Raw genomic sequence first — 10,344 nt, 5'->3', positions numbered from 1 at the left:
CTGAAAAATGCATGGCCGTGCTCAGATGAATCATAGGCTGTGATTATCTGTTTATTTGATCAGTTGAACTCTGAAACCGAGAAATACCTTTGGACATAATAAGCATGACTACTCTTACCTTATGTTCATGAGCAGGCATCAAGAGACAAAGGAATTAGGCAATGCACACTTGTCCCTAAGGACAAGTGGGAGACTGAAGGAAATAATGTCCTTGGTCCAAGTATGCATTGAATGCTAAGTCTAATAAGTGCGGTTCAGTATTAATTAAACAAGTTAATAAATTTAGTGAGATCAATTGAGCTGAATGCCTAGCTAGAGGTCGCTTCAGTTCAAGTGGAGTTAATAATATTAATCCACAACTTACTCTTGACTGAACCCGTAGGGTCACACAAATAGTACGTGAACGGATCAAGTATTTAAGTGAATATATTATTCATTAAGTACTCTATTTATGAACATTCGGAAACGACGGATCTCGGTTCTAGTGGGAGCTGAAATCGTCAAAAGGCAAAATATAGAATGCTCCAGAAATGATGATATTGCCGGAGACGGAAATATGGATCATGACGGAAATATAAATATTATCCAAGTCGTAGATGTTGTCGGAAACGGAAACAAGGTTCGTATCGGAAAATATTATCAGAAATAGAAATGTGGCCGGAATCGGAAATATTGTCGGAAACAGAAATATTACCAGAATCAAAAATATTGTCAGAATAAGAAATAAATTCCGGAATCGGAAATATTAACGGAAACGTAAATATTTGTTCGAATCGGAAATGAACTCCGAAATCGGAAAACGAAACGGAAGCGCGATGTGCGAACACTCGACGAACGAGCTTGCGAGACGCAAGGCCCAGCCTAGCGCCAAGCAAGCCCGCGCGTAGAAGCAAGGCATGGGCCGAGCAAAGGCAGCAGCGCCCAACGAGTGGGCCGCGTGCTGCTTGCTGCCACGCCTAGCGCGCATGGGCCAAGCAAGGCAGCAACGCCCATTCGTGGGTTGCGGGTTGCGTGCTGCACGACCAAGCAACATGGGCTCAAGGCCACACGTGCAAAGCCTTGGTCGGCTAGGTTGCTTGCGAGTCAAGTAATCGTGTTTTCCTAATTCTACTGAAATTAGATGTTTTAGGTAAATCTGAAATACTTAGTTTTGATTGTCCCTAGAATTCTAATGTTATTATTTAATTAGAATCCTAATGGATTTAGTTAATCGATTCCTAGTAGGATTCAAACTCCTATATTTCCACCCTATGAATATGTGGTTCATGATCACAATTTATAATGCAATTCAATATACTATTCTAACACATTAAATTCAAGAGAGAATTTAATACTTGCCTATCACTATTGTGAGTTTCCCGAGTGCACATAAAACCTTAGAGAATATTCTAATTGCTTGAATCTAAGGCGGATTCGAACGTGCTGTAGACTATCTACCGAGGGGCGATATTTGGAGTCCTATACTTGTTCCTGTACGGTTCGGGAGCAGCTAGGGAAGGGACGCATCACATTGTATGTATACTCAATTATGCTAATTGACTATGTGGCAATTAATTTGGATTCCTGGCTTTATGGTTTTTCCGCATGAATTATATTATTTATATTATTCATAGCCTTACAGAAGTTGGGGTCCACATCGGGACCCGAGGCATCAGTATAGGGAGGCCAATTATAATTAGGCTCAAGGGGATAAAAGCCTTGGGGAGGCTCTCCTCTCGGACCATCTCAACCCTCGATGTAGCCCTTGGGCCACCCACCGGTGTATTCCACGGGCCAATCACTAGGACGCGCATCCGGCATCACCGTGGGATACATGGGGTCACCTCAATAGTCACCCCCCCCCCCCCATTTGGGTATAATCATAAGGGGGGAACGAAGGTGGAGTGACATCGGGTTGGGAGGTCCCGGTCCAATATGGGAAGGTGGGTGTATGCGCCTCATTCCAACTAGGCGACGGGGCCTTGTTGGGGTGGATGATAGAGATAATTGACATAAGGCTCAAAATCCCCTTTGTCCACATGGAAGTCATACACTCGCCTATCATAATAGGACGAATCATAAGAATCATAGGAAGTCACCTCACGGCTCTCTTGAGGGGCAAGAGAAGGTATGGCACTAGCTTGGTCGACTAGTGCATTAGGTTGTTCGGTTTGCCCTTGCAAGATAGCTGAGAGAGTGGCTTGCAAGCCATTGAAATCAAATAGAGGAGAGGAAGAATACGTACCACCCTCTTGGAGGGGAATACGATCCGGCGGAGGAAGGGTGTGGCGGGCTTTCCTCTTTTTTGCCGGCTTGGCACAAATGGAATCCGGGAAGGAAACCTTGGGCATGAGCTAATATAAGCGCGAACATTGTTGGGGGTGACTTTGGTGAGGGTGGAATTTGGGTGAAGTCACCACTCCTCCTCACTCGGCCAACACACCATATGAACTTTGTCAGATCATCGACCCGGTGCACCCATTTGTACCCCTGCATCTCCTTCACGGTGAGACGATTGTCCCCCACGGGAGGTAATGCCAACAACTCTTGCTTATATTTCTTATTGATCCCTTTGACAATCAAGGTGAGCATCCCCCCAAGTAGTATGCCACCACTAAGAGGGTGCCCATCCCTAGTGTCAACTATCTGGTGCTTGAGCAAGGACCTAAAGTTAAGAGTCACCTTTTGACCCCCATGATGGGCCAACCACAAATCCCCCAACTCCAAGATCGAGAGTGCCCCCGCACTATGCTTCGAGAACACGAAAAAATACAAGGAGGCGGGAAAGAAATCTCATGGACGGGTGGATGTAGGAGGTGGCCTTGCGGTGTTCGTAGCAAAGATTGGCAACCCCGTCACACAATTTCACCATATTTGCTCACTATAATTCGGGCAAGAAGTGTAAAGATCCGAGTGGTGAGCATAGACATTGTCCTTGCAGAAGCCAAAAATTTCATTGGCTTGAGTTTCCGTGAGTGTGTGGAAGTCCCCAAATACGTGGAATGATAATTCAAGCTCATCATCCACGGTATTCAAGCGGGCCGAGAAAATGAATTCCAAGGTTAAGGCATGATAAGTATTGGCCCGAATATCCATGAACTTCTTCCACCCCAAACTCGGGAGTAAGTACTCAACCTTAGGCCGAATGCCCAACTTATCAACCTCTTTGGAATCATAGAACCGCGTGGGCCGAATAGTTCGGTCCTTGAGACCCAAAAAGTAGTCCCACGAGGCTTGCTCGAAAAACTTAATCCCCAAAGTGTCAATATTTGGTGGGCTAACCACCCTTCTTCTCGACCCCAAGGGAACATTGGAGCTCTTGGGTTTCTTCCTACTAGACATTGTGCAACTACAAAGAACTTCAAAAATCTCACCACAATAAACTCCAACAAAACCAACAACCAACAACCACAACAAATTCCAACTTTAACAATCCAATCAACACCACAATTCCACCTAATAAATGGATCACCTAACAACACCAAACCAATAGCAACTAATTCCATCAAGAACAACACAATCACCAAAAAGCACAACAACCACAACAATCCACAATTTCAACAACCAAATTCAACAAAATGAAAAATCAAGAACATGAGCATAAATCAAAAGAGGATGTGAAAAATACCAATCCAATGGTGGAAATGATGAACAAACTCCTCCTAGAAAAAGAACAACTCCAAAATGCTCCAAGAATCCCAAATTTGAAGAACTTGAAAAATTTTAGGTTTCAAACCCTTACTTTGAAAAATCTGAGAATTTGAGTGGAATGGGTGATTTTTGTGGAAATAGAAGGTGAATTTGTGTAATGGAGGTGAAGAAAATGAGAATTTGGTGTTTTATTTGAGGTGGAATGGTGGAGAGAAGGTGATTTGGGGGAGGAGAGTACCGAAAATGGGAGGAGGAATTTGGGGGCTTTTCGTGTTTTGTGAGAGAGTGAAATATGAGAAGTGAAGAAACTCGTGGGGGTGCTGCCAGGAAACACCCGAAAATTAATTGGGTGCGGGCGCACCACTTGTGTCACGGGCGCACCTTCACTGTATCACCGTGGGCGCACCATTTTTGGCCGCGGGTGCACCTTAATAGAACTGCTAAATTTCAGAAGATCTGTGATGGTGCGGGCGCGCAAAACCATGCGCGGGTGCACCTGCCTGGAAAACCCCTTTTTTGCTGTTACAAAAACACCTAAAAATGTAGGTGTTCTGCGACGGTGCGGGCGCTCCCCTTGTGGCGCGGGCGCACCTTAACCAAACATCAACACATAAACTACAAAACACACCAAAACGTTAGTAGCACAATGAAATAGAAATAAAAGAGAAATAAAGGAAAGGTTAGAAACATGGGTTGCCTCCCGATTAGCGCTTCTTTAACGTTAATAGTTTAACGACTCCCCCCAAATGCATGGGGGGGGGGGGAGAGAAAAACACCAATACACGGATTGCCTCCCGGAAGCGCTCTTTTCGGCCCTGTGCAGCTGACCTCCCTCAGCTCCCACAACCTGTCTTGTTTCAAAGCAAGAGCCCGTCACTAGCTTGACGGTGCCCCCCAAATTCATGGGGGGTCATGATGCAATCTTATATTTTTCACCACTTGTCAAGAAACGTTTTTTAGCCCCTTTAGGCATAAACACCTTACCATTATCACCATACATTAGGCGGAAACAAAGCAATCCACCACCAAGCTTCTCCCTGGCCCTCTTGGCTTCCTTGGCTTTCTTGGCTTTCTTTGCCGGTTCAGGAATCACTTTGGAGGTCGTAGCTTGAACATCATCATCCATATGCATCCCAAATATCGGGAATGGTTATGACATCATCAATCTTATCCCCTAACACCCCTGGGATTGCATGGACCTTTTTGTCATTGGGATGGGACCTAGCAAGCTCATTATCACACTTAGAAACACAAAAGTGGTTAGAAGGGTTAGCAACAATGCAAGCAACGGTATCGATTTTCATGCAACTAGACATCTTTGAAAAGAATCCTTCACCTTGATGAAGCTTAAAACTAGCCTTGGTGTCCCCCGCTTTCAAGGTAATAACCCCTCCTTGAACATCAATAAGGGCGCCCGCGGTAGCCAAGAATGGCCTCCCTAAAATAATAAGGGTGTGGGAATCCTCATCAATGTCCACGACTACTAAATAGACAAGAAAAGTAAGCTTGCCTATAACGAAGGGAACATCCTCAACTCTCCCCAAGGGATACATAACCGAACGATCGGCTAGTTGCAGTGACATAGAAGTAGGGGAGAGATCGCCTAGATTAAGCTTCTCATAGATCTTGTATGGCATGATGCTCACACTTTCCCCCAAATCACAAAGAGCATTATCAAATTTGAGCGTTTGAATGCTACAAAGGATAGAAAAACTGCCGGGATCTTTGAGTTTTGGGGGAAATGGGCTTTGGATTAGGGCGCTACAATTCTCCGTGAGATGTACGGTCTCCTTGGGCCCACAATCCCTCTTGCCACTCAAGATCTCTCTAATTAATCTAGAATAATTAGGCATTTTTGTAAGTGCCTCGGTTAAGGACAATGAGACATACAACTTGCTAAGCACATCAAAGAATTTTGAAAATTGAAGGTCCAACTTGTGTCTTGTAAACCTTTTGGGAAAGGGAAGCTTATGAGTGGGAAGGGGTAGAGGAGTAACCTTCGTTGGCTTCAAAACATCATTCACATCATCAACGGAAGACTCTTCTTCTACAATATCATCGTCCTTAGACTCAACAACCCTTGGTAATTCTTCCCCCATAGGTCACGAGACATCACTTGTCCTAACACTATCACCTAAAGTCTTCCCATTCCTAGTCACTATGGCATACATTTGCTTAGGTGGAGTTTGAACTTGGGGTGGGAGACTTGTGTGCACTTGATTTTCTTTGATGGTGTTGGCAAGTTGGGCAAGTTGGGTCTCAATCATTTTCAAATGAGTATTGGATTGCTTAAATCCATCCTCAAATTCCAAATTATTTTTAGCTTGAGCCCCACAAATGACTCCATAAGAGCCTCAAAATTAGATTTGGGAGAGGGAAGTGGTGAATGATCATGGTGAGACCCAGGAGAAGTGAGTGGAAATTGATTACCATAGGACTTAGGTCCATTGAATCCGGGGGGAGGATATTAAGAATTTCCATATTGGTTATCCGGGTTCCCTTGATAACCCCCACTAGAGGTTCCTCTATTATACCCATAACCATAATTATAGCCCCCTCCACCTTGGTGGGTTGGGCTATAACTACCTTGATTGTATTGGGGTTGATTACCATAACCATAGGGTTGGTCATAGGGAGCTTGGCTTGGATAGCCTTGTCCCCTATAGTTACCCCGATTTTGGTAATCAAACCCTCCACCTTGGCCTTGGCCTTGGTAGGTAGCACCTTGATAGGCATTAATAGGGGGACCCCTGGGACCATGTTGCCTATTGAAGTTGAGGTTCGTGGGCCCATCATACCTAGTCCTATCATTCACGGAATTAGCATACTCAACATCAAAATCATTGTCATACGAGGGGACATGTTCAACATAGGACATGTTTTGCAATAAATGGCACATATTGGGGAGATGATCATGCCCACCACAAACATCACAAAAAGAAGTATTTGGAGGCATAGTGTTGTAGGAACTCACCTTGCCCTTCCCTTTGGTTAGAAGGGTGGCCGATGGTGGAGAAATTATGGATGGAGATGGCGGTGTAGATGAATTCTCAAGCTTCTCAAGACGGGAGGTAAGCTTCTCTATGATCTTTGCTTGTTCTAATGCATAAGTTGTCCCTCTTCCATCATCTTGACGACCTCTACCCTCATAGTTCCTCGTCCCTACATTCCATGCTTGGTAGTTTTGCACTACATCCTCTATGATTACATCAATTTGGTCCTTCGTCTTGTTCATGATTGGACCACCCGCTCCCGCATCAAGACTAGTCTTGGAAGCCGGTCTAAGTCCCAAGTAGAATGTTTGGAGGATGAGCTAATTTTGGATGTCGTGATGGGGGCATTCTCTTTGGTATTCCTTGAACCGATCCCTAGCCTCAAACAATGACTCATCTCGTTTTTGCTCAAATGATTGCATTTTGTGCCTATACTGGGCGGTCTTCCCGTGGGAGTAGAATTTTCTTAAGAAAGCACTTGTAACCTCATTCCACGTCTTGAGAGATTTTGGCTTGACCTCCTTGTCAAGAAAATCACTCGCTCTCCCTAGCAAAGAAATCGGAACAACTTAAGTTGAACGTCTCGGAGGTGACACCATGTTGCTTGATCGTGTCGCAATAGTGTTCGAATTGCTTAAGGTGTTTGTGGGGAGACTCGCTAGCCTTGCCACAAAACGGGTGGCTTTTCACAAGGGTAATCAATGTCGGACGTATTTCGAAGTTGTTGGCATTTGTGGTTGGAGGTTCTATTCCACTTGTGGCTTCAAAGACCCCTGGAATACCCAAATTCTTCACCGGTTGCGTCATGACTTCACTAGTACAACTTATTGGACTCGTAGGACTTGAAGGGATTATCTCGGGAGGACTCACTCTTAAAGAGGAAAACGGGTTGGTGCTAGAAGAGCGAGTGCGAATCCTTCTTAAATCCCTCAAGGTCCTCTCTAAATCGTTATCTAGTGGAAAGAGAGGTCGATGGCGAGTACGGCCTCGAGTGTGCATGCAACAACTCAGTAAACACGTTAGCAATGACTATCACAACTAAAAACAAGAATTAAAAATGGTAAATTAGACTCAACAATAAAGCTAAACTCAAAACTAACAACCCGTCCCCTACAACGTCGCCATTTTGATGAGCGATTTTCTTGTCGTTGAACGAATACCACTCAATCAAACCAAATTTATAAGAACACCTAGCCTATCAACTATATTGATTATAGTGATAAGTTTCGGGATCGTCCTAAAGAACGGTGAGCAAAAGTTTAACAAGTTCGAGCTAGCTTAGGAAAAGGATTTTAAATGATTTTCAACCAACTAGAAATACTAAACTAATTAACGAGTAAATCAATATGGAATGAGCTAAGGGAATTGGGGATCAACTCGGTTTCATCAGGCAAAAGAGAAAAGAATTAACACATGAAAATGCAAAGACGGGAATTTAAGGGAGAAAACCAATAATGTAGCATTCACCCATCTCGGTTAGAATGCAATACCTAGCTAATCCCAAAAGCGCGCTCTCGCGTCACCTCAAAACTAGCATGGTTCATTAACTTAACAAGCCCACTCTTATGCTATCACTAAATCTCAATCTCTTGACAAATTAATGAATAACACTCCAATCAAGATGACTATCCTAGCATTTGCAACTACTAGTCAAGCCAAACATGGAAATCCTATCCAACACATCCAATTTAATCACAAAATCATCATCAATGCCATTCTAATTCCTCAAATTACTTCCCAAGTGTCACCCCTACCCCTAATGAAACTACTCACTAGGCATGGAAACTAAAATGAAATTCAATCTAAGCATGGAATTCAAACAAGGAATCATACTAATTAAGCAAAAAAATTTTAAATTCAACAAATCAAACAAACATATTTTTGGGGTTTTCTTAGTGAGAATGAATGCAATCAACAATAATAACAAGAGAAACAAGTAATGAAGAACAAAATTTAAATAACAAGGTGAAAGAGAAAAGGAATTACTTGAAGCTTCAAAAGATTTCTACACTTGAGTTGATTATTAAAGCAATAAATCTAACTATGTGTTTCTCTCTCTAAAACTTCTAAAATCTGGAAAATAAGAAATAGAATAGGATCCCCAAAAATTGGGAAAAAATGAGTATTTATACTCTTTCCTAAAAAAGAATAAAATAAACTAAAAGTTCGAATCTCGGACGTCGGTACGGGCGCACCACCTTTGGTGCGGGCGCACAAATAAGGGTCTTCAAGGGCGCACCCAAATTGGATGCGGACGCACCGATGAGTGAGAGAAAACCCAAAAACCGATGCGGGCGCATGCCTCAGAAGCTTGGAAGCGCATAGAGGCTCAACATGAAGTGAAAAACCAATTACGGATGCAGGTGCAGGAGCGGCCAATGTTGGTGCGGAGGCACCCTCACCGAAATGCTAATTCTGATGATTTCAAAAGTTCCTGTAACTCTTAACATTTCGGTGCAGGCGCGACCATTGTGGGTGTGGGCGCACCTGCATGGAAATGCCATTTCTTCAAAAATCAAAAGTTCCTGTAACTTGGCTATCATTTGTTCGCACGCACCAGAACTGGGTGCGAGCGCACCGTTCTGCATTCTCATCAAACTTTGTTTTCCATTTTACAACTCCATCCGAAATCCTATAAAATCAAACAAAAACAAAATAAAATCTAAACAAACATGAAATAAACCAACAAACACTATGAATTCAATTAAAACTAAAATGTAAGCAAAATAATAGAATAAAATAGAAAATAGTAACGAAAACTATAAGAAAATAATAAGAAAATAAAGGTTTAGAGCGACATAAATATCGCTCATCAATATTATCGGAAATGAAGATACTACAGGAAACAAAAATATGGTTCATAACGGAAATATAAATATTATTTAAGACGAATATATTACTGGAAACGAAAATATGGTTCGTATCGGAGAATATTATCGGAAAGAGAAATATTATCGGAATCGGAAATATTGCCAAAACGGAAATATTACCGGAATTGATAATATTGTCGAAATCGGAAAATATTGCCGGAATCGGAAATATTATCGGAAACGTAAATATTGTTTGAATCGGAAATAAATTGCGGAATTTGAAAACTAATCGGAGGCACGACGAGCGACTGCTAGACGAGCAAGCCTGCGAAACGCAAGACCCAGCTCAAGCGCCAGGCCCAGCGCCTAGCAGGCCTGCGCGAGCGGAGCAGCATCCATGGGCCTGCAACCACGGCGTGGGCTGCAAGGCAGCATGGGCGGCGAGCACACACAGCCACAGCCGTGGGCCTGCAGTGCGCGCCAAGGCTCTGTGGCCTGCGAGGCAGCGTGGGAGGTAAGAAAGCCTTGCGCGCCAAGGCCCAAACCCACACGCATGTCATTAAACTTAGGCGCCAAGTTACTTGTGCCATAAGTTGTTTGTTTTCCTAATCTTACAATAATTAGGCTTCTAGGTATTTGATTATTCCTAGAGTTCTAATAAATATAATTATCTAGAATCCTAATGGGTTTAGTTATTTGATTCCTAGTAGGATTACAATTCTCTATTTCCACCCTATAAATATGTGGTTCATGATCACTATTTATATAACACACAATACATTAAATTCAAGGGAGAGTTTAATATTCCTATCATCTTTGTGAGTTTCCCGAGTGCATAAAACCTTAGAGAATATTCTAGTTGGTAGAATCTAAGGCGGATCCGGATGTACTGTGGACTTTCTACGGAGGGA

The 10,344-nt window shown here is 43.1% G+C and overlaps 1 pseudogene; it reads left to right on the top strand.

Moving 5' to 3' along the window:
• Positions 1–6,953: 6,953 nt before the first annotated feature.
• On the top strand, positions 6,954–7,054 carry LOC130464633 (uncharacterized; annotated as a pseudogene).
• Positions 7,055–10,344: the final 3,290 nt, after the last annotated feature.

Source organism: Spinacia oleracea, chromosome 6 (assembly GCF_020520425.1).
Source record: "Spinacia oleracea cultivar Varoflay chromosome 6, BTI_SOV_V1, whole genome shotgun sequence".
Taxonomy (NCBI): Eukaryota; Viridiplantae; Streptophyta; class Magnoliopsida; order Caryophyllales; family Amaranthaceae; genus Spinacia; species Spinacia oleracea.
The sequence above is the reverse complement of the archived record's forward strand: the minus strand, read 5'-3'. Positions and strand labels throughout refer to the sequence as shown.